The sequence below is a fragment of the Rattus norvegicus genome, chromosome X (genome assembly GCF_021556685.1).
Source record: "Rattus norvegicus strain SHRSP/BbbUtx chromosome X, alternate assembly SHRSP_T2T, whole genome shotgun sequence".
Classification (NCBI taxonomy): Eukaryota; Metazoa; Chordata; class Mammalia; order Rodentia; family Muridae; genus Rattus; species Rattus norvegicus.
Genome location: NC_141554.1, coordinates 50,429,864 through 50,455,385, shown reverse-complemented (window position 1 = coordinate 50,455,385; position 25,522 = coordinate 50,429,864). Strand labels below are relative to the sequence as shown.

At 39.4% G+C, this 25,522-nt stretch overlaps 1 protein-coding gene and 1 pseudogene across 10 annotated transcripts in view; both read left to right on the top strand.

Moving 5' to 3' along the window:
* Positions 1–2,294: 2,294 nt before the first annotated feature.
* On the top strand, positions 2,295–3,596 carry Tubb4b-ps1 (tubulin, beta 4B class IVb, pseudogene 1; annotated as a pseudogene).
* A 20,092-nt stretch (positions 3,597–23,688) lies between these two features.
* The window catches only part of Prrg1 (proline rich and Gla domain 1), a 112,407-nt gene continuing 110,573 nt past the window's right edge, over positions 23,689–25,522 (top strand). For 5 of the 10 annotated variants that reach the window (NM_001434274.1, XM_087600333.1, NM_001191888.2 and 2 more), the window contains 1 exon segment: positions 23,689–23,812. The gene's annotated coding sequence lies outside the window, so the exon portion shown is untranslated. 10 annotated transcript variants of the gene reach the window in all.

The following is a 25,522-nucleotide window of genomic DNA, read 5'->3' as shown; positions in this document are numbered from 1 at the left end:
AGAGGTATTAAGGAATAGTAATTGTTGCTTCCTGTTATTTTCATGTTTGGAGGTGAGATTATGTTTGTGTGCTTATCTTCTCTTTGTTTTGTTCCAAAACCATTAGTTCCTTGCTTTTGCTAGGGTGTAGCTTGCCTCCTTGTGTTGGGCTTTACCATTTATTATCCTTTGTAGGGTTGGATTTGTAGAAAGATATTGTGTAAATTTGGTTTTGTCATGGAATATCTTGGTTTCTCCATCTATGTTAATTGAGAGTTTTGATGGATACAGTAACCTGGGCTGGCATTTGTGTTCTCTTAGGGTCTGCTTGACATATTTCCAGGATCTTCTGACTTTTATAGTCTCTGGTGAGGAGTCTGGTCTGCCTTTATATGTTACTTGACCTTTTTCCCTTACTGCTTTTAATATTCTTTCTTTATTTTGTGAATTTGGTGTTTTGACTATTATGTAATGGGAGAGTTTCTTTTCTGCTCCAATCTATTTGGGGTTCTGTAGGCTTCTTGTATGTTTATGGACATTTCTTTCTTTAGGTTAGGAAGTTTTCTTCTACGATTTTTTAAAGATATTTAATGGTTCTTTGAGTTGCAAGTCTTCACTTTCTTCTATACCTATTATCCTTAGGTTTGATCTTCTCATTTTTTCCTGGATTTCCTGTATGTTTTGGGCCAGCAGCTTTTTCCATTTTACATTATCTTTGACAGTTGTGACGATGATTTCCTTGGAATCTTCAGCTCCTGAGATTCTCTCTTCTATCTCTTGTATTCTGTTGATGATGCTTTTATGTACAGCTCCTTGTGTCTTCCTTTGGTTTTCTACATCCAGGGTTGTCTCCCTTTGTGCTTTCTTTATTGTTTCTATTTCCATTTTCAATTCCTTCACCTTTTGATTGTTTTTTTTTTCTGTAATTCTATCAGGGATTTTTATGATTCCTCTCTATAGGCTTCTACTTGTTTATGTTTTCCTGAATTTCTCTAAGGGAGTTCTTTATGTCTTTCTTGAAGTCCTCCATCATCATGATCAAATGTGACTTTAAATCTAGATCTTGCTTTTCTGGTGTATTTGGATATTCAGTGTTTGCTTTGGTGGGAGAATTGGGCTATGATGATGCCATGTAGTCTTGTTTTCTGTTGCTTGGGTTCCTGTGCTTGCCTCTCTCCATCAGATTGTCTCTGGTGTCATCTTGTTCTGCTATTTCTGACAGTGGCTTGACCGCCCTATAGGCCTGTGTCAGGAGTGCTGTAGACCTGTTTTCCTGCTTTCTTTCAGTCAGTTATGGAAACAGAGTATTCTTCTTTCAGGCGTGAAGTCTTTCCTGTCCACTGGTTTTCAGTTGTTCCTGTGGTTGTGTATCCTGAGTCCACCAGGCAGGTCACTTGGAACAGAAAAGTTTGTCTTACCTCTGGTCTCAGGCCTGAAGTCCCTTCTTGGGGCTGGGTTTCAACTCTCTGTGAGGGCTGCCACCAGAAGGGTTTGTCCCTACTTCTTGGTCCTTGTGCACAGGGGGGCCTGTGTGCACTAGGTGTTTTCATCTAATGTCAGAAATGTGGGCAGAGAGTAGTTTCCTATGGTTTCCCAGGCGTGTCTTCCCCTCTGAAGGTCTAGCTCGCCCTCCCTCAAGATTTGGGTGCATGGAGCTTTTTGACCAGGTCCGTTCAGATCTGGTTGCAGTCTGGACCCCAGGGTTCCTGCAGCTTGAGTGCCCCTATCTTTCTGTGCCCACAGGCCCTATACAGTTTCCTCTTGGGCCAGGGATGTGGGCAAAGGTGGGCAGAAGTGATGGTCTCTCCTGCCCTGCAGTCTCAGGATTGCCCACACGTCTGGGTGATAAGTTCTCTCTCCCATAAAGTTTGGGAGCTGGGAGCTGTGGGCCGGGAACAGCGAGATTCCATGAATAGATTCTTATAGTATCCAATATCTGTAATGCCCTATAAAATTGATGAATTTAAATGTAACAAAACTGATCTCTTAAAGGAATTGTGGAACTGTGAATAACTTTCATTTGAATAGCCAAACACAGCAACTTTAAATATTTGGACAGTAATTTAGAAGCCTACAGTTGACTTTTCTAGTTAAGTGTTTTTTGTTCTAAGAATAATTGTATTTGTGCCAGACTGTTTAATTTCAATTGTATATTTATACAATTAGAGACTGAACACAGGGCTTTGAGTTTAACTGCATACCTATGCAGTCTACCACTGAGCTGTCTCCACAGTTTCTCATGTATTTCTTAGATAAAACCTGCTCTTCCCTAAGTGTTCCTCCTCCACAGCCACTCTGCAGTCACATCTGCTGCCATGAGGGAGATTGAGCACCTGCCGACTGGGCAGCATGGCAACCAGATTGGCACCAAGATATGGGAGGTAATCTGTGACGAGCATGACATTGATCCCATTGGCATGTACCATGATAATAGCAACCTCCAGCTGGAATGCATCAATGTGTACTACAACTAGGCCATCAGTGGCAAGTATGTGTTCTGCGCTGTGCTCCAGGACTTGGACCCTGGCACCATGGATTCGGTGTGTTCAGGGCCCTTCAGGCAGATCTTCAGACCTGGTAACTTTGTCTTTGGTCAGAGTGGGGCTGGGAACAACTGGGCCAAGGGCTGTTTGACTTGTTGAACGTTGTGAGGAAAGAAGCTGAGAGCTGTGACTGTCTGCAGGGCTTCCAGCTGACCCACTCCCTGGGTGGGGGTACTGGGTCTGGGATGGTACCCTCCTTATCAGCAGTATCCCGGAGGAATAACCAGACAGAATCATGAACACCTCCAATGTGGTACCTTCTTGCAAGGTGTCGGACACAGTGGTTAAACCCTAAAATGCTACCCTTTCTGTCCACCGGCTTGTTGAAAACACAGATGAGACATATTGTATTGATAATAAAGCACTCTATGACATTTGCATCAGAACCCTGAAGCTGACCACACCCACTTATAGTGACTGAAACCACCATGAGTGGGGTAACCACTTTCCCTGCGATTCCCTGACCTGCTGAATGCTGACCTGCAGAAACCAGCTGTAAATATGGTGAACCTCCTCCACCTGCACTTTTTCATGCCTGGCCTTGCCTCCTTGACCAGCTGGGGAAGCCAGTAGTACCGTGCCCTGACAGTTCCCGAGCTCCCACAGCAGATGTTTGATGCAAAGAACATGATGACTGCCTGTGATACCTGCCATGGGCACTACTTGATAGTGGCTGTGGTGTTTACAGGCTGCATGTCTATGAAGAAGGTGAATGAACAGATGCTTAACATCCAAAACAAGAACAGCAGCTATTTTGTTGGGTGGATCTCCAAAAATGTGAAAATAGGTGTCTGTATCATTCCACCTTGGGGCTTAAAAATGTTTGCCGCCTTTATTGGTAACAACACAGTGGCTATCCAAGAGCTATTCAAACACATCTCAGAGTAGTTCACAGGCATGTTCTGGGACAAGGCTTTCCTACACTGGTAGACCGGTGAGGGCATTGGTGAGATTGAGTTCACCAAAGCTGAGAGCAACATGAGTGACCTGGTGTCTGAGTACCAGCAGTACCAGGATGATACAGCTGAGTAGGATATAGAGTTTGAGGAGGAGGCTGAGGAGGAAGTGACTTAGAGCTGTCTTGGTCACTAAAGCATGGGAGCAGTGCAAACTCTTTATTCATTCAAAGTTCATCTGTTAACCATGTCCACTCTGCATTTGCTGTCCTGTGTACTGACATCACTTGTACAGATACCACCATTAACACAATTCATAGTGTGAAAAAAAAAAGACTAAAACTATAAAGTAGTTTGCATGCAACCTGCAACATTTTGTCTCATTTTGTCTCTGTTCTTCTATATCAATGCCAAAGTCCTTTTGAATTGAGATTGCCTTCAGTAGCAGTCCTCCTATCAAACAACATTTCAATGAACTTACATCTCTTCTGGTATCTTGCCTTACAGAATTATATTGAAATACATGATGCTATACCTGTATATCTCAACACCCATTGCTTTGCCGTATGTCACTCTGATAAACTTAGTAATAAGAAGTGAAGTAAATAGTTATTACCTACTGACAAAATAAACAGATCTCTTTTCTTTGAGATGTCTATAACTACTTCTGGTTACATGATACATACAGGTTTTAGAAATCAGTAATTGACCTTTCTCAATTTTTATAAAATGTTTATTTATGTGATGGTGGTGGTGGTGGTGGTGGTGGTGGTGGTGGTGGTGGTAGTGGCACTAGTGGTGATGGTGGCAGTAGCTGTGGTGGCAGTGTGTGAATATTGGAAGACAACTTTCAGGAGTCAGTTCTTACCTTCCATCATATTGAGGCAGAGACCCTCTTGTTTCCAGTGCTAAACCAATTATTCCATGCTAGCTTGTTCCAGCATTTCTTGTAATTCTACTCTATTTACCTCCATTCTTGAAATAGGAATACTGGAATGATACAAAAGCACATTTTATGAGTATTACAGAAAATGAAATCAGGTTGTTAAGCTTGCATAGCTAGCAGCTTTACCCAGTGACCTATCTTCCCGATCCTTTAAAGCTTTGTAATGGAAATATGTAATTATTTGGGGACAAAGATATATCTTAGTTTGGGTTTTATCTCTGTGAAGAAACACCATGACCAAGGCAACTCTTTTAAGGACAACATTTAATTGGGGTTGGCTTACAGGTTCCGAGGTTCAGTCCAGTATCATTAAAGCAGGAAGAATGACAATGTCCAGGCAGACATGAAGCTTGAGAAGGATTTAAGCGTTTTACACCTTGATCCAAAAGAAGCCAAAAGGAGACCATCAGCTGCAGCTAGGAGGGGGAATCTCCTCTGCACTGGATAGGGCTTGTGTACTCAGAGACCTTAAACCTTGCCTACATAGTAGCATACTTCCTCCAACAATGCCAGGGCCACATCTCTTAATAATGACACTTCTCATGGGCCAAATATATTCAAACCACCACACCCCATATTGGGAGAATCACATAGGTATAATCTAGCTTTGACCAAAATGGAAGAGTAATTAGGAAGAAAGAAATGATCATTAAAATATTTTATGGTTTCATTCTGTTGAGCATCATAGATGTTAATTAAATAACTTAACAGGTCTTCCCTCTGCTTTAATATATTTAAGAGGACAAATTTGGATTGTCATGTAACTAACAATGCATTTGACCTGAAGATACTGAATGGCCAGTAAATGATCTGACCAAGTAGAGGGCAAACAGGAATTTTTTTCTGTACCTCTTTCTGTAGATATTTGACTAAAGGAATTTTGGATTCAAACAAATGTCAAACTAAGAATGATGATTTTAGCATTAAAAAGTAAATTCCTGGTGTAGAGGTAAGAGGGTATAGTGCAGTATCTGATGACCTGAATTTTAAACTTGGTTTCAACCATACTTTCAAGTAGGAAAGATGAAAACTTTTAATGTCATACAAAGAATGAGCTGAGAACTTACCAGGTTCTAATCTAAAACATTGGATGTATTCTAGGACCTTGGATATTTTCCCACCTTCGACTCACTATTTATTGATCAAAGATAATAAAAGAACCAAACTATTATGGCCATAAGTTATGATTATATAGAATAATTATATAATTTAAGTTTAATGAAATATTTAGTAATAATACATATTGTAATATACTACTAAATGTTTACATATATAAAATTATAGGACTGTATCTAGAATAAATATGTTCAAAATGGATTAGCTGAAATTTATTTTTTAACTTATAGGGGAGAAGATTAAATAGATGGGTATGAAGGACTGTGTATCATAATTGGTAGAACTAGCTAATAAAATAGAATTTGTTTTTTAAAGTTACTTTTTACATTTTGTCCACCTCTAAAGAAATTCTAGTATCTCCACTCATATTGAGAGATATTAAAGACAGAACTACAATGGCTCAAGCTCTAAGATTAAGAATTGGTAAATGTGACCTCATGAAACTGGAAAGCTGTACAGCAAACAACAAACAACATAGCCAATAGAACAAATTGGCAACCTACAGACTGGGAAAAACTTCACTAACCCCATAATCCAATAGAGGGCTAATACCAAAACATATAAAAAACTCAAGAGGCTAATCACCAACAAAACCAAACAACTCAGTCAAAAAATGGAGTATAGAACTAAACAGAGAATTCACAGCAGAGGAATCTCGAATGGCTGAGAAACACTTAAAGAAATGTTCAGAGTCCTTAATGATCAGGGAAATGCAAATCAAAGCGACTCTGAGATTCCACCTTATACCAATCAGAATGGCTAAAATAAAAAAAAATTAAAAAAAACTCAGGTGACAGCAGATGCTGCCAAGAATGTGGAGAAAGAGGAACACTCCTCCATTGCTGGTGGGGTGGCAAACTGGTCCAACCACTCTGGAAATCAGTCTGGAGGTTCCTCAGAAATAGATCTACCTGAGGACCCAGCTATACCACTCTTGGGCATATACCCCAAAGATGCTCCACCATGCCACAGGGGCATGTTTTCCACTATGTTCATAGTGGTCTTTTTTTGTGATGTCCAGAAGCTGGAAACAACCCTGATATGTCCTTCAACAGAAGAATGGATACAGAAAATACTCAGATATTAAGAATAAGGACAACACAAGTTTTTCAGGCAAATGGATGAAACTAGAAAATATCTTCCTGAGTGAGGTAACTGAGACCAAAAGGACATGAGTGGTATGTACTCACTAGTAAGTGTATACTAGCCAAAAAGCCCTACAGACTACCCAGGATACAATCCAAAGAACTCAAGAAAGTTAACAAGTTGAAGGGTCTATAATGTATCAGAGACCTGGGAGGTGATAGAAGCTCAAGACTAAGGAGAGGGACCATAGATGAAATGCCCTACAGTGGGGAGAGAGAACCTGTAGAGTCCATCTCCAGTAGAAAGATAGGGCATCAAGTGGAGGGATAGGGTTGCCATCTCACAGTCAAAAATTTTGACCCAGAATTGTTCCTGTCTAAAAGAAATGCAAGGGCAAAAATGGAGAAGAGACTGAGGGAAAGGCTAGCCAGTAACCGATCCAAAATGGGATCTATGTTAAAGGGAGGCTCCAAGGCTATGGCATGATTACAGGGAGGAGCCTGTCACAGCTACCCTCTGAGAGGCCCAACAAGCAGCTGAAAGAGTCAGATGCAGATACTTACACCCAACCAATCAACAGAATCTGGGGACCCTTGTGGTTGAATTCCATAAAGGGTGACCTCACAGGAAGACCAGCAATCTCAACAAACCTGGATCTCCGAGATGTCTTAGTACTGAGCCACCAACCAGACAGCATACATGAGATGACATGAGGCCCCAATACATATACAGCAGAGAACTGCCTAGTCTGACCTCAGTGAGAGAAGAGGCACCTAACCTTGAGAGACTTGGGACTCCAGGGAGTGAGGAAGTCTGGTTGGAGTTGAGGTAGGGGCGGGTGGGGATATACTCTTGGAAATGGGGGAGGAGGTATGGGATGAGAAACAGCCAGAGGGTGGACCATGAAGGGGATAAGGACTGGACTGTTAAAAAAAAAGATTAAAAAGTAATTTTAAAAAAGAAAAAGAAATGCTGAAATCCAAGGACAGATCCCTTCATTGGCCATTAAATCTCTAGTTATAAAACTTACTTTTCTGTAAATCTAGTGTCTGTTAATACCTGGTTCATCCTTCTGTCTAATCATAAATTTAATAACTAGCATTGAAAATAAGATTAAATGTAGAATTATAGATTATATCTTTTAATTATTTTAGCTTTAGGGTAGCATTAATATTGTTTACCCTTATTCAGAAAATGGAAAGTATTTAATTACCAAGAAGATGATGCAAATTCAGTGAGGTTAGGGTTTATAGACTACACTGGTATGGCTACTTTTGGAAGCAGAAACTGAGATAGTCAGGATTTAAGAGTGAGATGGAGTTGAAGATTGTGGAGCAGCAACATCTTTAAAGGTAAGTGGGAGAGAAGTAATGAGCAGAGAAAGCCAGAAGTCTGAGGTGTTGATTTGGAACTGAAAGGAAAGTTGGAAAAGAACTGGTTCATGGTGGAATATGTAATTTAGATTGTTCTAAATTTGTTTTCTCTGGCCATAATCACTTAAAATGACTCTAAAATAAACTCCTTCATATTGTCTCTAAAAATGATTCATCTATTTTATAAGTTTTATGTTGATACACAATTTGTCTGTGTGTATGTCTGTGCAACATTTTGCAAGCCTGGTGTCCTTGTGGTCAGAAGAAAATATTGGGCCTCTGAAAGTAGAGGTATGGGTGATTGTGAGCCACTATATGGGTTCTAGGAATCAAACCCAGACCCTCTGCAAGAGCAGCCACTGTTCCCAAACCAAATCCAAGAACACATCAAAATGATCATCCATCATGATCAAGTAGGCTTCATCCCAGGGATGCAGGAATGGTTCAATATATTGAAATCCATCAACGTAATCCACTATATAAACAAATTCAAAGAAAAAAAACCCACATGATCATTTCATTAGATGTTGAGAAAGCATTTGACAAAACCCAACACCCCATCATGATAAAAGTTCTGGGATGATCAAGAATTCAAGGCCCATACCCAAACCTAGTAAAAGCAATATATAGCAAACCAGTAGCTAACATCAAACTAAATGGAGAGGAATGTGAAGCAATCCTACTAAAATCAGGGACTAGAAAAAGCTGTCCACTTTGTCCCTTCTTATTCAATATGGTACTTGAAGTCCTAGTCAGAGAAATCAGATAACAAAAGGAGGTCAAATGGATGCAAATTAGAAAGGAAGAAGTAAAAAATATCACTATTTGCAGATAACGTGATAGTATAATTAAGCGACTTCAGAAGTTCCACCAGAGAACTACTAAGCCTGATAAACTACTTCAGCAAAGTGGCTGGGTATAAAATTACCTCAAATAAATCAATAGCCTTCCTCTACTCAAAGGATAAACAGGCTGAGAAAGAAATTTTGGAAATGACATCCAAATATAAATTACCTTGGTGTGACTTTAAACAACCAAGTGAAAGATCTGTATGACAAGAACTTCAAGTGTCGAGAAAGAAATTGAAGAAGATCTCAGAAAATGGAAAGACCTTCCATGCTTATGGATTGTCAGGATTAATATATTAAAACTTTTGGCCATTTTGCCAAAAGCAATCTACAGATTAAAAGCAATTCCCAACAAAATTCCAACACAATTCTTCATTGAGTTAGAAAGAGCAATTTGCAAATTCATTTGAAATAATAAATAACCCAGGACAGTGAAAAGTATACTCCACAATAAAAGAACTTCTGGTGGAATCACCATCCTTGACCTCAAGCAGTATTACAGAGCAATAGTGAATAAAGCTGTATGTAATTGGTGCACAGACAGGCAGGCAGATCAGTGGAATAGAATTGATGACCCAGAAATGAACCCACACACCTATGGTCACTTGATCTTTGACAAAGGAACTAAAACCATCCAATTGAACAAAGATAGCATTTTCAACAAATGGTACTGGTTCAACTGTAGGTCAGCATGTAGAAGAATGAAAATTGATCCATTTTTATTGCCCTGTACAAAGCTTAAGTACAAGTGGATCAAGGACCTTCACATACAACCAGATGTAATCAAACTAATAGAAGAAAAAGTGGGGAAGAGCTTCAATAACATGGGCACTGGTGAACATTTCCTGAACAAAATACCAGTGGCTTATTATTTATCTAAGAGCAAGAATTGACAACTAGGACCTCATAAAACTGCAAAGATTCTGTAAGACAGAGAACACTGTCCTTAGGACAAAATGGCAATCAACAGAGTGGGAAAAGATCTTTACCAATCCTACATCTGATAAAGGGCTAATATCTAAAATATACAAAGAACTCAAGAAGTTTGACTCCAGAGAACCAAATAACTCTATTAAAAATGGGGTAGAGAACTAAACAAAGAATTCTCAGCTGAGGAATATCGAATGGCTAAGAAATGCAAATCAAAACAACCCTGAAATTCCACCTCTCACCAGTCAGAATGGCTAAGATCAAATAGGTGACAACAGATGCTGGCGAGGATGCAGAGAAAAAGGAACACTCCTCCATTTTTGGTGGGATTGCAAACTGGTACAACCACTCTGGAAATCAGACTAGAGGTTCCTCAGAAAATGGGACATTGTTCTACCTGAGGACCCAGCTATACCTCTCCTGGGTGTATATCCAAAAGATGGTCAAACATACAACAAAGACACATGCTCCACTATCTTCATATCAGCCTTATTTATAATAGCCAGGAGCTGGAAAGAATTGAGATGCCCTTCACCAGAGGAATGGATACAGAAAATGTGGTACATCTACACAATGGAGTACTACACAATTATCAGAAACAATGCCTTCATGAAATTCATAGGCAATTGGATTGAACAAGAAAATATCATTCTGAGTGAGGTAACCCAATCACAGAAAAACACACATGGTATGCTCTCACTGATAAGGGATATTAGTCCAAAAGCTCGAATTACCCAAAATACAATATACAAACCACATGAATCTCAAGAAGAAGCATGATCAAAGTGAAGATGCTTCACTCCTTCTTAAAAGAGGTAACAAAAATATTCATAGGGAGGTATATGGAGGCAAAGTTTGGAGCAGAGACTGAAGGAAGGAACAGCAGCCATTCAGTGCCTGCCCCACATGTGGAGATATATACAAAAACTAGATAAGATTGATGAAGCTAAGAAGTACATGCTGACAGGAACTGGATATAAATCTCTCCTCAGAGACACAGCCAGAGCATGTCAAATACAGAGGCAAATGCTAGCACTATACCACTGACTGGAGAACAGGATGCCTATTGGAGGAATTAGAGAAAGGATTGAAAGAGCTGACGGGGCTTGCAACCCCATAAAAACAACAATGCCAACAAACCAGAGCTCTCAGGGACTAACTCACTACCCAAAGACTACACATGGACTGACCCATGGTTCCAACTGCATATGTAGCAGAGGATGGCCTTGTTGGGTACCAATGGAAGGAGAAGCCCTTGTTCCTGTCAAGGTTGTACCCCTAGTATAGGAGAATGTTGGGGGGGCAGGAAGAGGGTTAGATGGGGAGGGGAACACCCTTATAGAAGAAGGGGAGGGGGATAGGATAGGGGGCTTATGTCCATGAAACTGGGAAAGGGAATAACATTTGAAATGTAAATAAAAATATCCAATAAAAAATAAAATAAAATAGAAAAAACATAAAATACATAACTGAAAAAAGGGGAACAAAAATGCTCCAAAATAGGAAAACAATCTTCCTCTTTTTAATGCCTATACAAGTTAAAGTTTTTATAATTTTCTTGCATGTATTTTGCCAACACTTGATTTGTTAATTTTAAAAAACAAAGATTACATATATATATATGAACTACCTTATTTGATGAACAGAAAATTCGTTCACATTACTACAATGTAATGAATGGTTATTTAAAATATACATTACATATTAGTGAAATAAATCACTCAGTGAAAATAAAATATGTTTTATAGACATTCCTCTACCTTAATTAAACCAGAATGATTGAGTGTAGATTTGGACTTTTTGTCATAGTATAAATTGTGTGCTACCAAAATTTTAGAAATGAAAAACAATGATCCTATTGTTAATCATGAGAGCAAAACAGTGATATTCTCTCATATACATTTTTACAGAGACATATGGAATGACAGCTTGAATTCTCTAAATATATGCTGTAGTTTGTGATTCATTTAAGGTATTTTAAGAATTATGTATATTGAATTCTAGGACAATATGAAGATTTAAGAGATTCAATCTCTATATAAATTACAGTCACAGCTATGTAATAAATCTCTGTATTCTGAAGCCAAATGAAACTTTTTATATAATTCTAATTCAATAAATATAGATAGAAAATGTGTGTTTGTGCATTTATATATATATATGTGTGTGTGTGTGTGTGCTTGTGTGTGTGTGTTTATGTATTTTATTTTAAAACTTTCATACATACAGAATATTGTGAAGAATTGCATTGTGCACTATAATCCAGATTGACCAAGTAAGGTTACTTCCTTATCATATCTGTCCAGTTACCCATTTCTCTTTTCTTTTGTTTTTTTAAGTTTTGCATGTGAGCTATCCCCCAAAGATTTAAGTACTTGAGAATTTGTACCATTGTGGTAGTATAAGAGGTGGTGGAAGCAGCCATTAGGTATGACCTCCGGATGGAGTAATACAATTCTCCTGAGACCCAGACTAGTTTTATAGTGGATTGATATACAGCATGATCTTGGCCCCAGAATGCTTCTAGATTTGCTTCTTATCATGTGACAGTTTATTTACACATGGGCTTTCATTATGATGCTGTGTGCCATATTGTGATATGGCCAAAGTGGCCATCAGAGAAGATGCTCCTGAACCTTCAGAATGATGAGATAAAGGGATCATTGCTTTCACCTTATTTTTGCATTTTTCTAATGATTAATAATGTTGGGGACATTTTAATGTTCTCAGTCATTTCCTTTCATGTCTACAGTTCAACTTATTAGTATATTTGTTAATTTAAAATTGTTCATATGGTGTTTTTCTTTCATTGTTGAATTGCAAAATTCTGCACATGTATTAATACCAGTATGTTGCCAGATAGGTGGTTTTCCAAATGGTTCACCAGCATGGAAATTGTTACTTTTCTTACTGAAATCATTGATGGACAAATGTTTTATCTTTTTCAATAGTTACCTGAACAAAAACTAAAGCATGAGGATATGCCCTGACATGACAAGGTGCAAGGCAGAATTATCCTAGAACTTCACTCCAAGAAGAACTTCAGAAGTCAATGGTTTCTAGAAGAAGAATTAATCTTTTCAAGGGATGAGTCCCTTGATAGGTTAACTAATCCCAAGAGGTCATCCCTATCTACATATGCGCCACACTAAATGATCTCAGCAGATTATATGTATAATGGTACACACACAGACACACACACACACACACACACACACACACAAACACACACACACACACACACACACACACACACACAGGAACACTGGCAGTTAAATGATAAGCCATGAATTAAGGAAAAAGTGTGAGGGACATTGTAAGAATTAGTGGAACAAGAGAAAGAGGGGTGAATGCATAGAGTACTTATATAGAAATATAAAATTTAAAAGTCTGTTATGATTACTAATTTGTTTTAAGAGGCCCATTCCCTACCCTCATTTAACAAAAATATTATGTTTTCTGCCAAAATGAAATATTTAGTTTTACTTTTACAATTTCTATGTCTCATCTGAGATTAAATTTTATGATATAACAAATTTAGTTTTCTTCTAATTTTTATTTAATTTATTTGCATTTTGATAATCAGTTGTACTATTATTTGAGGGAAAAATTTTTCAGTGTACATTGAATTGTATTTTTTTTAATCTGTTTTTAAAAACATCAGGAGCTGGAGAATTGGATCAGTGGTTAAGAGCACTGGATTTTTTTCCAGAGTGACCCAGGTTCCCCAGTACCTGTGTGGCAGCTTAGACTGTAACTCCAAATCCAGCAAACCAATGCCATCTTCTGGACTCTACAAGATCATTGTGCACAGATTGTATATGCATACCAAACAGTCATATGCATAGGAAAAAATAAATAAGTATATCACGGGGGACACACTTTTAGAGCCAAAATTCTCCTGTCACTTCTAATTCCTCTTAGATGTTTTGTGCTGGTATTTGAGTGTTGAGACCTAAGCTTATTGCTATGCTGTATCTACCATTAGGGACTCTAACCTTTTGGAGCTACAAGCTCAAAAACACTTTCTTCTATAAGTTGTCTTGGTCATGATATTTTAACAAAGCAATAGAAACATATCTAATCTATACTGGGTGATTAAAGACTCTATATAAATCTGCATATTATCATTAGTCCAAATACACACACAATAAATGTCATCACTGAATGAAAAATAAATAAAAATGTATAAAAGAACATGACTACTCCTAGGTATGGTAAAAGAGAAGCTTTATTATAGTTATGTAGGAGAGCATAGTCAAAAGCTGAGATATCTGGGAAAGTCCAGAGTGCATGTACATGATCAGATTGAGCTGGGCCATGTGGGAAGAATTGAGGAGGGGAAGAAACAGGGTAGAGCAGGGGAACCAGATACAGCAGGGAACTAGGTGCAGAAGCCAGAAGGACCAATGGTACCAAGAGCTAATAACTAAAATGGTTGGATTATATAGGGAAGAACACTCCAGTCCCCTGGGGTGGAAACTTCAGAGTAGGGATGGGGTATGCCACCCATGAGGACCCTGAAACAGGTAGGGACTTAGGGCTGCAGGAAGACCCTGGTGGCCAGGTCTGCTTTGATATGTTAAATAGATACCTCACTCATTTGTCCGGTTTGAAACTTAACATCTCAGCCACACTCTTGATAATAAATAGATAAGGGGCTGATGTGTAATCTTCTACATGATTATATCCTATTGACATTGGAGTGTCTTGTTGCCAGGGTGGGGAAATGAGGTATAGGGGTGGGCAGTCGAGCTGGAATGCTGTTCTGGGAAGAGGAGGTTGTTTAACTTGATGTTATAGGACATCCTGGGGCTAGAAAAGTTCATTCTGCTTTGGAACAGTTTGTGAGACTGGATCACCTGGGGCAAAGCTGTCTGGGAATACAGAATTTGAAGGAATACCTGGAGCTGGGGAATTGACTCGAGGTCTGCTAGAATAGATAGACTAAGGAGAGAAAATAAAGTTAGTGAAATTAAGGGAAAATGTTTATTTTGGGTGTACATTTGAAAGTTCAAGGGCCAATGTCCTGGCAGTTGGGGGAGGGGAATTCCAAGATCAGGGGGAAAGAGGAAACTAGGCAGGAAACCTTAGTCTGTTGGCTTGACAGAAGTTCTTATATGAAGTCCCTTTGATCTGTGAGAGGTAGATTCATGTTAATTCCCTGAAACTTGCAATAATTCTACTTTTAAAGTTTATAAAAAGAGGTAATATTTTCAGATACATTAGCATTACCACTGTTGGCAACTTGTACTGAAGTCCACATTGTAGAAAAAGGCAGAAGACTCATGCCTTTGAGTCACAGTAAAAGCTTGACAGTCTCCAAAATAATCCTCTGTTAAAAGAACAAACATACTTTTCTTTATCCAGATGACTGGGTGTATATAGATTGGACAGAGATATTTTGTTTACTACAATGAGAAGCATTTTTAGGTCTATACTTAGAAGACAACCAAAGAAAATTTAAAGTTTTGAGCTTGTGATTATAATAATATTAGCAGTATTTTACAAGGTTAAATTAATAACATCAGAATTCCATTGATTAATGTTAAAACTCTGAACGTTTGCAGTATTCATTTAACAATAGCATAGTGAGTGAAAGAAATCTGAAATATTTTCAAAAAGTTACTTTGAAACCTGTTTTGTGACTTTATCTCTTTTTAGATTCTGGTAGCAGGGTAGACTGTTTTTCTATACTGGAGCCTAAAAGCTCTAGGGAAGTAAGGCCTGAAGCCTGACTTTTACTTAGGAAGAGAATTGAGAAGGCAGCTGCAGCCTTTGGGAGAGGATTTGATATGCTTACTGGTTTTAAAGTGACAGTCAGTCAATATGATCAGAGATCTGAGAAGGATAAATTATTGCTAGAAGTATAATCTAAATGGTCTATGTATCAATTAAAATGTGAGACACACTTCCTAGATAGGTTACCTTAGCCTCCTGTCATCTCCAAAGTTTCCTTGAGGGTAATAGTCTAATACAAGATAGCATTTAATCTTTAACTGTTATACAAAGCAGCATAGGACTTTGGTTTTCAGAAACAGGTCTGAGAATTTCCTGTTAAGGAACTTGGGAAAAGTGATCTTAGTTTTAGTAGGAAAAGTAGGGCAATCAACACAAGAGTGTAGTGTTCACAGTTTGAGCAAAGCCCTGGCAGGAGGCAAACCATGGGGATATATATATATATATATATACATATATATATATATATATCCCATTGGATAGCGTTATTACAATCTAGGTGGAGTCTTCTTGCTCCAATTATCTTCTTTGGTGATATTAAGGGTGCTCTTGAGGAAGAGACATGCCTATTATGGGAAGTTTAAACATTTTAAATGCCATATTGGGCAGATCTCTGAAGATATTGAGTATACCTGTTTTAATTTAATACTAGATTTTAGGCTTAACCTTGACAATGAATGTAGAAGGCTAAATAAAGCTTGTCACTAAATAAACATTTTATATGTTAGTAGCTTAGGAAAGCAAGCAAAGACAAAGAAGCTAAAGTGCTATTACTTTGAACCAGAGTAGACATTAGGAAAGTAAAAACATTGATTATCAAATATAACTCATTTATCAAACATATGCTGTTACTTATTTACATTTTTTAGAAGCTTGGTAAGTTTTAAATTTTATCACCATACAAAAAATCCTATCAATTCAAAATATTTTAGAAACCTATTATTTCCTCAATTTAAAGAAAAATACAATGATAAACTAAGGGCTCATTAGGAATAAGAAGTCTTATAATTGTTGCTTTTTACCTTGTGGTCATCTTAAGATGGTGAAGTCACATGGCATGTATACTGTTAACCTTAGTACAGATGGCTGCCAGCCATGTGGTTACTTACATCCTGATGAGGTTATCTGTCAATATGCAGGAGAGCCATATGTTTGCTATTTAAAAACATCTTTTAAAAAATCATGAGTTGAATCTAAGCTACATATATATATATATATATACATATATATATATATGGAGAGAGAGAGAGAGAGAGAGAGAGAGAGAGAGAGACAGGATGCTGCAGCACATTAAAATTACCTATGCTTTTTAACTCTAAGGTTTTAACTATAAGCTTTTTGTTCTAAGTTTTAAGCTAAATTGTTATAGATTTTATACATTTTTAAACCATACCCTATGAACAACTTATAAATCCTGAGATAAGAGTTTATACCATAGTCTTAAAGAGATTCTTTTGTTGAAGAACAGAGTGCAAAGATATCATGGAAATAAAAGATTTGTAAGAGGGGAAAGTAAAACCTTAGCAATAAGAGAATTTGTGATAATTTACTTTGGTGTCAGAAGTTACAATCTGCATGAATTTGGAAATGAAGTGCTCTGATTTTTGCCATTGATCTGTACTGAGACCAAACTGTAGTGATATAATCTGAGTCCCTGGAGATAAAAAAGAGAGGAAAGTGTAAACAGAACACTGAACTTGTGAAGGCAGGGAGGGGGTGAAATATGATGTTCCTATAAATTCAACAGAGAGCCGACCATGCAAGTAGGCAGCACAACTGCAGGCTGGAGCTGAGACATAGATAGCTTATTGTTACTGTTGGCAGGCAGGCTATAGTTCCTAGGAGGGAACAAGAGAATAAAGAGTCAGTAAGTGTCTTTACCAGAGAGACCCATATGGGTGTAGAAGACCAGAGCCTAGAGAGATGCAAGTAGTTGAGGTGGATAAAGTGGCAAGAATTTTCCTTGGGGCATCACCAAATGAGATAAAAATGTTGCAAATCACAGAGGAAAGGCATCCCCGGTCCTTGCCATTGTGTGATTGGAAGCCAGTGTGTGTGTGTGTTGGGAGGGGGCATTGGTGGTGAGAGGAGCTTCTGGGAACACCATTGTAACCTTTGTAGTACAGTATAGAAGGGTAGTGGAGAGATCAGGAGAAAAGGAAGATGTAGTAGGCTGCAGGTAGTACCTATAAAGACAGGTGGTACAGGAGAATACAGCAGGTCAGAGCTCAGAGAGAGGAGAACAGCCCTTAGAAAACAGGCAGAAGGAAGCAGCAGAAGAGTCAGACTCTAGAATTTGGAATCCAATCTCTGTGTAGTAGAAGGCAGCAGAAACAAATGATCTGTATACACCTTAGGAGAATCAGATCAGGAGCTTGGTCCAGAACACCTGAGTTCCTTGGGAAGGGAACACATTTATGTCATTCTCAGTTTTTGGTACCAAATAAATGAAAAAGAAATAAAGAGAAAAGGAAAAGATGTGATTACTCCTGGGTATGGGGAAGGAGGAGGTTTAATATAGCTATGTGGAAGAGCACGGCTGGAGGCAGGGACATCTGGAAGAGTTCAGCATGTACGTGACACTGACGTGGGTCATGTGGGAAACTGAAAGAACAAGAGAGAGGAAGACTGGGTGTGACAGCCAGGAGACAAAGAGAGTAGGTAAACAAAATCTTTGGATTATATAGGTAAGAGCAGAGCTCAGTCCCCTGGGCTGGATAGCTCATTGTAGTGGGTGGGGTATGCTATCCAGGAGGGTCCTGTAACAGGTAAGAACTTAGGGATTACAAGAAGAACCTGGTAGCCAGGTCTACTTTAAATAGGCACCTCAGCATTTTTTTTAAAGAAACTGATGAGGATAGGGAGGCATAACACCCCATAGAATCATATATTCAAATGCTTGGTCTCCAATTGGTGGAACTGCTTGTTGAGGATTAGGAGGCATGTCACTTTTGGAGAAGATGTGTCACTGGGGGTGAGCTTTGAGGTTTCAAATGCCCATGCCAGGCCCAGTCCTCTGCCCACCTAACCTTCCAGCTCCTGTTGCTTGATGATCAGGATGAAAGGTTCTCAGCTACTGCTCCAGTGTCATGGTTAAAAGTGTAATCAAGACCCTAATTAAATGCTTTCGTTTATAAGAGTTGCCTTGGTTATAGTGTCTATTCAAAGAAATAGAACACTAACTATGACAATAAGAACTAGCTTATTGTGAAGTTAACTATGTAATTGAATATAGCATTATATTCAATGTTGAATATAGCATTCAATTGAATGTGCAATTAGGAGTTCTACACACACACACACACACACACACACACACACACACTCTTCTTTGGAGATCTCTAAGATGTTTCTTGGATTCTTCATTACCTTCTTATTTTGTACTTAGTTTGTAGCTCCATCTACTTCTGAAAAGATAACTAAAAATTATGATAAAATCTAGAATTTTTTCCTAATTCCAAATGAATTTGTTTTGTTTAATGAACAAAATTCATCTTATCTAGAGAAATAGGGGAAGTAAGGGGAATATATTACCAATGTATAGTAATTTAAAATATATGTATGTATGTGTTTGTGTGGTAAGAATATACATTTGTAATGATGTAACAGAACGAGATTAGATTTGTTTGTGTAAAATAAGTTTGCATTTGTTATGGTAAAGTGAATGAAAAGACAAAAAGTTAAAGTCTCACTATGTATTATCGTCTGGTCATAAACTCACAGAGGTCTGCCTGCCTCTGGCTTCATGTCTTTTTGTTGTACAAGTTTTGTATAGATGGGAACATGTACTGGGTTGGTAGTAGTCATACCACATACTCAAGAGAGAATTTCAGAGCACTTCTCAGCTTTCACTTCTTAAAGTCTTTCTGGCCCTCTTCAGTAATGTTCCCTGGATCCAACAGCTTCCTAAACATTTATATTTATGTGTATAGACGATTGCTGTTGCCAGTTCAAGTCAGAGAAGTTTCTTTTGGCCCAGAACAATGGTTAACACACTCACAATTGGTAAAAATGCTGAAAATAATTGACTGTGGAGTGCTTGGGTCTAAATAGGACATCCACATTATTCTGTTCAAGGGCCCAGGAACGTATTTAAGCAGAACTGTGAGTTGATTACATTTGTGTTGTTAAAAAGATAATTCTGAAAATTAGGCAAGGCAGATTGGAGTTGGGAGAACCTAGACACAAGAAAATTAATAGGAAGACCATCTTTTAGCTCATCTTTTAGAAAAAAAACAGTATGTGGCACATGTAGGTAAAATGTATCAACAAAGGCTTCAGACTGAAGCATCTGTGAATATATGTATTAAAGTACATGGTAGTTTCACTAACAGTGAAAGAAAATTCAAGATAAAAGATTTGGGGAGGAAAGTTAATCTTTATTTCTTGTAACTTGAAGAAAACTAATTCACTACTTAGTTGTGTTATAGATCTGAAAATCAGGAGAGAGTTTCAAGTTAGGTATTTGATTTACAAGTCACTAAGATTGAAATCAATCAAGCAGAAGATTGGATCTATACATGATTTAGATGTCTGATTCTGGAATATTGGAGAAGGAGGCTCCTTGGAGGCTTCTGGGTAGAAGACTATGAGACAACTGCATTATAGGGTGATAGTAAAACAGATATTACATCCAGAAATACCAGTTCTAAAATATGTTTTTGAATCCTGTCTCATTCATTAAACAGGATGCAAATCAGGGGAAAGTAACTTAAGGAAAATTAAGCTGATTGCAAATTACTTATAACATTTTGGGTTTAAACAAGATTGTCTCCAAAGGTCTTCCAAAAGGAATACCACTCTTACTTCTGGTCTCCAAAAATGTAAAATGTAAAAAACTGCCTTATTGCAGTTTTAAATATATATTTAAAGTTGCAAGTGTGTGTGTGTGTGTGTGTGTGTGTGTGTGTGTGTGTGTGTGTGTGTGTGTGTGTGTGTGCCTATGTGAGTTTAATTTGTGGGCAGGAGCCCAAAGGAGTCAGAGGGTACCAGATCCCCTGTGGTTGGAGTTACAGGCAGTTGTGAAACTCCTTTTGAAGGTTGTTCCAAACTAAACCTAGGACTTCTGCAAGAACAGAAAGTGCTCTTAGCTCCTAATCCACCTTTTCAACTCCAATAAGTTTGTAGTATGGCTTGTTACAGTAGCCACAGACAATAAATACACACATTATTAAGAGAGAAAGAAAGACTGAGAGACAGAGACAGAGACATACCCAGAGAGACAAATACACAGAAACAGAGAGAAAATATTCAGACTCTCTAGTCCTTAAATACAGATATTGTATTGTGTATATCTTCTTTTTCAAAACAGATTTTTATATTTTATGTGTATGTGTGAGTGTCTGTATATATGTAGGTGCACCATGTGTGTGCCTGGTACCAAAGAAGGCCAGAAGAGAGTGTCAGATGCCCTGGCTCTGGAATTATAGGCAGTTGTGAGCCACTGTGCAAGATCAGAGAATTGAACCTGGCTCTTCTGCAAGAGCAGCATTTATAATTTGTGAGCCATCTCTCCAGGCCAGTGTCCAACTTGCTTGTTTTTGTTTGTCTTGTCCTTTTCACTTCTTCTGTAAACAACATCTGGAGGCTAGAGAGGGCTCAGTGGTTATGAACACTGAATGCTCTTCTGACCTGGGTTCTATTCCCAGCACCCATACAGCTGCTCACAACTGTCTGTCCTTCCAGTTCCAGGCAATCTGGAGCTCTCTTATGGACTCAATGAACACTGCATGCATGGGATGCATAGACAGTCATGAAAATGAAATATCACACACATAAAATTTAAAAATTTAAAAACAAAACAAAATACTCCCAAACAAAACCCAGTGCTTTGTTGTTCTTGAGACCCGAGGGTCAGAACAAGTCTGAAAACATTTCTTCCTATCTTAAATTTTCTTTTAGAATTTTTTTTTTACTTTTCGAAAAATCATGTGGTTGGGTGTGTATAGGAGTCTCATTAACATATTATCTATACATTTTCTGTCCAGAAGCATTAAAAAGGCTTTAAAAAATTTGAACTAAGGGAACTAGGGGGAGAGACTTTTTTTTTTTTCCTGACCGGATTTGAGAGGCTTGAACCCAGTATTGTTCAGAGGCTGTGATTCCAAGCCTGTAGTAGGTGACTTTGGAAGGTTCTAAAGGAGTGACCCTGCCTGAGAGAAGAAAGATTGACAGCCTGAGATGGAATTTCAAACATTCTACTTTCTGGTTTCATTTATTCCCAAGGCTAACAACAAACCTACCCTTTCACAGTTTGTGTTACAGCATAATTTTGTCATTTAGTTTAAGCTATTTCAATGTAGTATTTTTTTTTACTTCTACAAAAATAACCTGATACATTAAGTAAAAAAAAAAAAAAGAAAAGAAAGAACCAGTAATCAAATTAAAAGCAAAATCCCCCACAAATCTTCCTCTATTAGAGGTGTAAAAATCAACTTTATTGACCCACTGTATTTTTAAAGCACCTTCTTTACAGGGAATGCTTTACTAATGAAATGTATAGGATAAAGTTACATTTTCAGTCACTTAAAGATTCATTTTTGCAAAACCTGCCAGCATACCTTTCAGCAAAAAGTACTTCCTACAATTTCCCTAAGCTTATTTTTCAAATGCAAAGTTGAAGTGAACTCAAGAAAGTCTACCTTGTAAAATACACAGATGGAAGAACCACAAAGCTAATGGGAAAATTTTCAGTATATTTAGATCTTTGGTAACAATGATCAGACTGCCCCATAAAATATTCTAGTCATGCCAGGTGGTGGTGGCACAAGCCTTTAATCCTAGCACTTGAGGAGTAGAAGCAGGTTGATTACGAAGTTTGAAGGTAGTCTGGCCTAGGACAGGCAAGGTTACACCAAGAAATCCTGTCTCAAAAAAATCCCTAAATAAATAAATAAAGTTCCAACCACAACTGAAGTACTTATTGGGAAGGGCAGACTAGTGTGGCAGTAATTATATCATGAATAAAGTTAAAGAAAGAAAGGAAGGAAGAGAGAGAGAGAGAGAGAGAGAGAGAGAGAGAGACAGAGAGACAGAGAGACAGAGAGAGAGACAGAGACAGAGAGACAGAGAGAGAGACAGAGAGAGAGACAGAGAGACAGAGAGAGAGAGAGGTGAGTATAGGGAAATTAGCTTGGAACAAATAACTTCAAGGCCACACCCTCTTCACTTTGAGTTCACTGAGGTGTGTTTATTTTAATAGCTGATCTGAAAGCATTAGATGCCATGCCACAGCCGACCAAAGCCAAAACAGAAAAGCTCAGAACTTAACTTTCAACTTCTTGAATTGGTAAACATCAGAAGAAAGTGTACCCAACAACATAGCCTTAGATGCTATATCTAAGAGGAACCTTTAGAAGCCCTTTAATGTTCAAAGTGTAAAAGAAACACCAAACAAAGACTTTAAAAATAGGCTTTACTTGACACCTTGTTTTTTCCTTTCCCAAGGCATTTGGATGAATTTTGCCAAGCTAATTAATTATTCAGAGCAAGGAACTGTGGCAAACACCAGAAATACCAGCACTTTGGGAGGCTGAGGCAGGATCTTCATGAAGTAGATGCTAATCTGGGCTAAGTATAAAAACGAACTATTAAAAACAACAAGGGCCTCAAATAAAGAGCCTATCCTCCCACCCCCAATCCATTTTGAAGAGAATGCAGGTTGTTGGCCTCCAAAGTTGTTCAGAACCAATATTGCTAATTTGTTTCCAGGGAAAGGACAATTCCCTGAGCTGTAACCATACTCAAAAGTAGTCACCAGTCCTGGGCTGGAGATGTGTGTGTGTGTGTGTGTGTGAATGTGTGTGTGTGTGTGTGTGTGTGTGTGTGTGTGTGTGTGTGTGAATGTGTGTGTGTGTGTGTGTGTGTGTGTGTATTCTCAGAAGGTCTGTAGATGAGAAATTTCCATTCCACTCAAAGAGGGCTGAGGAAAATGTGGAATATGTATTAATAAAAGAAAAGATGCAATGGAGTGGTGAGTCCGGAGACCAGCTGCTCCTACAACAGACAACTGTTTGTTTCTGTTCCAAGCAAGGTTTGCTCCTGGGTGGTATGGGGACGCAGAGATGGGATAAAGGCAGCTTTTCTAGTTGGGCTCCAGCTCAATGGCCTAGCATGCAGGGGTGGAACTTCTACTCTTCCCTTCCCACCCCGCCTGGCCACGCCCCTTGCTTCCCACCCCCTCTTGGCCCCTCCCTTTTTTTAACCCTCCTGGAGTGGGTCCCACAGCTTCCTAGTGCCCTTTGCTGAGGCGGCAGCTGGCTGTTGGCTCCCCCTCAGCTCCTGGCTCGGCAGTTGCGGGAGCGCGCAGGCGCGGCTTGCAGCTCTGCTTGCGAGAAGTAGCGGAGCAGGGCTAACGGTAAGTGTGGTAGCCCTGCGGGATTCCTCAAAGAGAACGTGGTTGCAACCGGAAAGGGACTCGGGTGTGTATGGAAGACTTTGATCCTGTTAGGGGAAACTCGTGCAGCTGTTTCAGTGGAGGGGCTGCCCGAGTTTGCCAGGCTCCAGTCGCATGGGGAGAGGAGTGAGCGGTGGCAGGAGACTTCAAGGTGTGTAGGAGCGGCTGAGTTGGAAGAAAAAAGGCATGTAGAAGGTGGAAGTCAGCTCTTGAACTTGGCCAGGCCAGGAGGGTTCGCCTGAGGACCCTGGAAGGGGGCCCAGCTTCAAGTTGAGTCCCACTACTTGGTGCCCACGAGCAGTGTCCCAGCTTACTCTTTTCCCTCTTGCTGCTTTCCCCGGGGTACCGAGTTGGCAGAAATGTTTCCTGTTTCTGGAGAGAGGATTTGGGGGAGGTGGGTTGTTGGTCCGGGCTGTTGCAATAGAGGGTGTGGCGTTCCTAGGACTTTCCTTCCCCACTCCGGGAGTGTGTCCCTCTTCTGAGACATTGTGGCTGAACATTTTTTTTAACAAAGGCTATAACTGTTTTGTAGGCTGTGGAGGGTGGCAACGGGGGAGGGGGGGCACGCGCGTGCGCGCACGTGCGCGCACGTTTGTGTGTGTGTGTGTGTGTGTGTGTGTGTGTGTGTGTGTGTGTGTGTGTGTGCGCACACGCTCGCCCCTGCGCGCACACGTGAGTTGACCCGCTCTATTCAGAAGTCCATGTTGCCGCCCTAGGGGGTGGGGAATTTCGAAGGGCCTGGAGTTGGGGGAATTTCCGGAAAGACCTAGCAACTTTTGCAGAGGCTTTTTTCTTTTTCCTTGTCTGTTGATTTTGGGATTAAGAAAATTCCCCATAGGAATGTGAGTGGATATTATTGTTTGTACTTGCTCTGGGTGCAGTGCTCAAGTTCGTTCTCTCATTCTCTCTCTCTCTCTCTCTCTCTCTCTCTCTCTCTCTCTCTCTCTCTCTCCCTCCCTCCCTCCCTCCCTCCCTCCCTCCCCCTCCCCCTCCCCCCCTCCCCCTCTCTCTGTCTGCCCTTCTCCCCCTCTGCCCTCTCCCTCTCTCCCCGTCTCCCCCTTTCGACTTCTCCTCTCCCTCTCCCCCATCCATCCCTCCTCTCTCTCTGCCCCTCTCCCTCTCTCCTTCTCTCCCTCTCCCTCTCCCCCTCTCCCTCCCTCTCTCTTCCTCTCTGTCTCTGTCTCTCCTTCCTCTCCCTTCCTCCTTCTCCCCTCCACTCGTGCGTGCGTGTGTGTGTGTGTGTGTGTGTGTGTGTGTGTGTGTGTGAGAGAGAGAGAGAGAGAGAGAGAGAGAGAGAGAGAGACTGTTATTTATATAAGTTTTTCAGAGTTCCAACAAAAGAAAAACAAAAACTAAGGGAATTTCAGAAGAAATAAGTGACTCTTAATGAAAGGGAGAACACTTGGAATGGCTAAGTAGAGCTAGATGAATCCCTTTTGATAGTCACAGTATATGGCCAGACTTGGGAAAATGTGGAGGTGTCCAAGTCAGTGATTTTAGCTACAGTTTTGTTCATTGTTTCAATGAGTTCTTAGGGGTATGGTGCTGCCAGATACGTAGGCTGATCCACTTTAGAAACTTTAAAAATGAAGTTAATATAAAACATTAGGGAAAGTATTGTGACACTGGATAAAGCCCCATCGACTTTCATGTTAAAAATTTACGAACTTT